Consider the following 6,000-nt stretch of genomic DNA (forward strand, 5'->3'; position numbering starts at 1 on the left):
ATAAAGGTCTGGAATTCAGAGAAATGAGGTGCTTAGAGAGTTATTTTGTTCTTTGGTTTTTGGTTGTTTTTTTTTTAATTCTGGGAAAGTTTCACTTTTAGTCCCAAGGTCAGAAAAGTAAGGAAATGAGGAGGCTTTAATTTGAAAACTCATCTTTTGATACAAGAAGTCAAGATATTTTATAATACCTGTTTTCTAAAATCACTTTTTTTTTTTTAATTCACAAAATTTCTTTTTTGGGGCTGGGCATAGTGGCTCACCTTGTAATCCCAGCAGTTTAGGAGGTCAAGGCAGGAGGCTCACCCGAGCCTCAAGACCAGCCTGGGCAACACAGTGAGACCCCATCTCTACAAAGGTTTTCCTAAATTAGCTGGGCATGGTGGCACACACCTGTAGTCCCAGCTACTTGGGAGGCTGAGATGAGAGGATCCCTTGAGCCCCAGGAGTTCAAGGTGGCAGTGAGCTATGATCATGCCATCATGCTCCAGCCTGGGTGACCCTTTCTCAAAAAAAAAAAAAAATTTGGCTCTACACTCAGTATCTCTATATTCATTTTCATTATTTTCTCACACAGAGACTTTCCTGCCTCCTCTCCTTTCACCCCTGTCACCCAAGAATCTCTCAGTGGTAGAGGGAAGAGGGGAGCATTCCTCTTTATTATTGCACCCATCTTTCCTTCTCATGCCCCCTACATCCAAGGACTCGTGAGTCTAGGAAATCATCGCTGGAAAATCTAAAGGCCAGCCCTTGGCCCTCACTTGCATTAAAGTCTTTCCAATTCCTTGCACCTCACTGGAGTTGTGTGGAAATATTGAATGCTAACAGAAAGAGGGGAAAAAATTAGCTGGTTTTTGTTCTGTCCTCACCAATGCCTCTGTAAGCCCTGAAGTTCAGCTGTCTATTCTTGGGATGGTAGGTTCTCAGAATTCCTAAGCAAGGAACTTTTCTTGCTATTAAGTTGGTGCAAAAGTAATTGCAGTTTTTGCCACTAAAAGTAATAAGTGAAAGTAGGACCTAATGAATTAAGACAACCCTGAGCCCAGGGTTTCGTGGAACCTAGTTTAGATGCCACTACACTGAATGGTTTAGAAAAAGCCATGCTGGGCTGGGCAGGATAGCTCACGCCTGTAATCCCAGCACTTTGGGAGGCCGAGGCAGGTGGATCACTTGAGGTCAGGAGTTCAAGATCAGCCTGGCCAACATGGAGAAACCCATCTCTACTAAAAACACAAGAATTCGCCAGGTGTGGTGGTGCACACCTGTAATCCCAGTTACTCGGGAGGCTGAGACAGGAGAATCACTTGAACCCAGGAGATGGAGGTTACAATGAGCCAAGATTGTGCCATTGCACTCCAGCCTGGGTGACAGAGTAAGACTCCATCTCAAAAAAAGAAAGAAAGAAAGGAAGGAAGGAAGGAAAGAAAGAAAGAAAGAAAGAAAAAGAAAGAAAGAAAGAAAAAGAAAGAAAGAAAGAAAGAAAGAAAGAAAGAAAGAAAGAAAGAAAGAAAGAAAGAAAGAAAGAAAGAAAGAAAGAAAAGAAAGAAAGATATCCTGACACTTGCCCACCCATCTCATCAAGACTCAATGATGGCTCACGTCTGTAATCCCAGAATTTTGGGAAGCCAATGCAGGAGGATTGCTTGAGCCTAGGAGGTCAAGACCAGCCTGGGCAACCTCAATACCCTGTCTCTATTTAAAATAATCATAATTATTTTTTTAAAGACTCAGTTATCTCAGAGGAGTCCCAATTTTTAAAAAAACCTGAATAAGAATGCTCCTGACTAACACCTGTGGGGAAGGTTCTTTCCACTAAAAGGATTTACCTTCTTTTCCAACTCACCGTGTGAGCTCCAAACACACCCATAAGTCCCCATGTGCCTCAGTGTCTTCAGTCATTACAGAGGAAAGATCCTATCACCACTTCTCCCCAGCCACTGCAAATGACAAACACTGCATGAGGACTTAACAGGATAGTGTCTCTCTTCTCACCCCTGGAAGTTGGACAGTGAGGCCTCTGACTGCTCTGACATCCCTCAGATGCAAAACTGGACCCTGGGGAGAAGGCAGAGCCGGGTGTGAGAGGAGCAGAAGACCTGGAGGAGAGGAGGGCCCAACGCCCCAATCCTGTGTCCTCTGACTCAAGATTTCTGTTGGTGGACATCAATGGGTATTAATGTCCCTCTGGTAACAGGGAGGGCAAATGAGGTTCAAAAATACAGACAGCAGGCTGGGCGTGGTGGCTCAAGCCTGTAATCCCAGCACTTTGGGAGGCCAAGGCGGGTGGATCATGAGGTCGAGAGATCGAGACCATCCTGGTCAACATGGTGAAACCCCGTATCTACTAAAAATACAAAAAAAAAACAAAAAACAAAAAACTAGCTGGGCGTGGTGGCACGTGCCTGTAATCCCAGCTACTCAGGAGGCTGAGGCAGGAGAATTGCCTGAGCCCAGGAGGTGGAGGTTGCGGTGAGCTGAGATCGCGCCATTGCACTCCAGCCTGGGTAACAAGAGCGAAACTCCGTCTCAAAAAAAAAAAAAAAAAATACAGACAGCTATGACTGTGCCACTGCACTCCAGCCTGGGCAACAAAGCATGACCCTGTCTCTAAAAATCAAATTTTAAAATGAATACATAAACATATGTATTATATAAATAAAAAATACATATATATATATTTATATATATATAACTTTAAGGAAAGAGTAGAGCTTATAACAAGGCCTGGGGTCAGGGCTCAATGCATAGGCTCTATCGCTGGTGATGAGGTAGCTGGTTTGGGCCCAGCCCCTAGCTGGTAAGGGAGGCTACTGGAAGACAGCAAGGACCTCTTCCAGGCAGTGCTATGGAGGTCGGGAGGCAGGACTAACGGTGGGATATTCTGGGAACCCAGGAGGGTTAGGGATGAAAGTCTGACCAGGTGCTTACAAAGGGGCCCTGGATCTCTGTGTTACCAACTGAACTTCCTGAAATGTCAGAACCAACATTATTGGCAGCCAGCCCAGCCCATGTGACCCAGTGTTATTAAAAAAAAAAAAATGTAGCAGAACCACTGTTGCCTTTCTAGGAGTTACAGACATCCAACTTCAAAATAGAAATACCCTCATTGCTATTGAGGGTGAGATTCCAAGCGTTAAACCCACATGGACTGCAACTCCAAGTGTGGTCCTTGGCCCAGCAGCATTTGTCAGAAAGGCAGACTCTCACAAGGCCAGGACTAGGGTGGCACAGTGAGGCACCCTGGGCACAGCATTTAAGGAGGCCCTTCCCGTCAGGGTCGTGCAGGGCACCTCCTCAGCTCACCCTACCTCTGAGGTGCGCCCGGATCATTCTGAGTCAGAGTCGGACTTTTAACAAGACTCTCAGTGATATGCATGCCCAGAGAAGTTTAAGAAGTTTTGGCCTTAGAGATGTGGCATGGATTTGGCAGGGAGGATGCCAGACACCAGAGAAATTGTCAAGAAAGGGTGTAGATGCCATAAATTCTGCCAGCCAGTGCACTGAGTTAATGGTGTTTCCCAAAACTCATATCTACACAGAACCTATGAATATGACCTATTTGAAAATAAGGTCTTTGCAGATGTAATCAAGCTAAGATGAGGTCATACTGGATTAGGGTGAGCCCTAAATTCAATATGACTGGTGTTCTTAAAAAATGGAAAAGAGCCGGGAGCGGTGGCTCAAGGCTGTAATCCCAGCACTTTGGGAGGCCAAGGCGGGTGGATCACGAGGTCAAGAGATCGAGACCATCCTGGTCAATATGGTGAAACCCCGTCTCTAATAAAAATACAAAAAAATTAGCTGGGCATGGTGGCATGTGCCTGTAATCCCAGCTACTCAGGAGGCTGAGGCAGGAGAATTGCCTGAACCCAGGAGGCGGAGGTTGCGGTGAGCCGAGATCGCGCCATTGCACTCCAGCCTGGGCAACAATAGCAAAACTCCGTCTCAAAAAAAAAAAAAAAAAAAAAAAAATGGAAAAGAGAGGCTGGGTGGGGTGGCTCACGCCTGTAATTCAAGCACTTCGGGAAGCTGAGACGGGCACATGACCTGAGATCAGGAGTTCGAGTCCAGCCTGGCCAACATGATAAAACCCCATCTCTACTAAAAATACAAAAATTAGCCAGGCGTGGTGGTGGGTGCCTGTAATCCCAGCTACTGGGAGGCTGAGGCAGGAGAATCACTTGAACCCAGTGGGCAGAGGTTGCAGTGAGCTGAGACCATGCCACTGCACTCCAGCCTGGGAGACAAGAGGAAAACCCCATCTCAAAAAAAAGGAAAAGAGGCACAGAGTGGGAAAGGCCATGTGATGATGGAAACAGAGGCAGGGGTGACGTAGGTGCAGGCCAAGGAGTCCCAATCAAGACCCAGCCGCCATCTTGATTTAGGACGTCTAGGCTCCAGAACTGTGCAAGAATAAATTTCTGCTTCGAGCCACCAGGCTTACGGTAATTCATTACAGCCGTTCAAGGAAATAATGCAGCCAGAATCTTCCTATCTTGTAAAATGGGGATGCTGCCTTTCCACTCTGTCACTGGAAGAAATATATGAGAGAATGATGCAAAGATGCTTTTAAAACCAAAATATGCAATACAAATGTAAAGTATTATTTTTAACAAGTACATACTTTTAATTAGAAAAGTATTTCATCAGCTCATTTTCAAATAAGTGTGATGGTTCATGTGACAGTTTGAACCATTGTTCAGCAAAGATTGGCTCCCCTCTCCTCTCCCACCGTGGGTAACATACACCACCTGCCCACTTGATGTTGGGCTTGGCCGTTTACTTCCTTTGGCCAATGGGATGTTAGTGGGCATGATGTGAGCAGAGGCCTCCGCTGTGCTTTTGCAATTCGTTTGCACTCTTGCATCCACTGTGAGAACAGGATTCCCCAGGTCATCACCTGGGCCACTGAATGGAATCCATGCAACAAAGCTGAATGGAGTCCACAGCCTACGCCAAGCTGAGCTAGATCAGCTGACCCACAGACAATTGGTGTGGGAATAAATTCTTGTTATTGTAAGCCACTGAGTTCTGGAGTAGTGTGTTAAGCAGCATCGCTGTGGAACATCTGACTAGTGCAGGATGAGATATCCCCAAAAAGTAGAGTAAGAAATCTATCCCACTCTGGCAGTATCCTAAGACACAGCTGATAGCATTTTAGAGTGTGTCTTTCTCGTCTTTATACCATCCTGTCTCCTGGTTTTTGTTTTTGTGTTTTAATACGATATCTATTAAGCCATTCGAAATTCATGGAAATTGGCTATGTGCAGTCGCTCACACCTGTAATCCCAGAACTTTGGGAGGCCAAGGCAGGTGGATTACCTGAGGTCAGGAGTTCAAGACCAGCCTGGCCAACATGGAGAAACCCCATCTCTACAAAAAATACAAAAATTAGCTGGGCGTGGTGGAGTGCACTTGTAATCCCAGCTGCTTGGGAAGCTGAAACAGGAGAATTGTTTGAACCTGGGAGGCGGAGGTTGCAGGGAGCTGAGATTATGCCATTGCACTCCTCCATTGATTACAGTCCATCTCCACCACAATCAGGTCATGATACATCACCCACTCAGGTGTAATAATCTGACCTTTGTACCAGGCATGTGCTTTTCTTCAGAGACTCCAGTGTCTCTCAGCCAACAGAACCCCATTATCCTAGTCAGGCCACTGATTTAAATAATTTGCTGAATTTCAGGGTAAGTTGACAGGTTGCCATACCAGTCAAATAGGTCCCAGGAGCAAGAGGGATACCAAGAGGGTAATTGGCTTTACAAACCAACGATAGAGCAAGTGAAATCAGCTTCCACCTCTCCTAAAAGCAGTCTCAACAATAATATAGCAAACATTTACATGGCTAAATGAATTAGAAAGCTAGCCTGTATTCAGGGCTATCACGTTGGCCTCCTACGAGTTCTCTCGATTCATCCCCTAGGTGAGATAGGTAATGTTTACAACTTTGTGGGCTGGCGGAACACTGAGGTGCCAATTTCCGTGGTGTAAAGATTCCCA

This window comes from Saimiri boliviensis, chromosome 9 (genome assembly GCF_048565385.1).
Source record: "Saimiri boliviensis isolate mSaiBol1 chromosome 9, mSaiBol1.pri, whole genome shotgun sequence".
NCBI lineage: Eukaryota > Metazoa > Chordata > Mammalia > Primates > Cebidae > Saimiri > Saimiri boliviensis.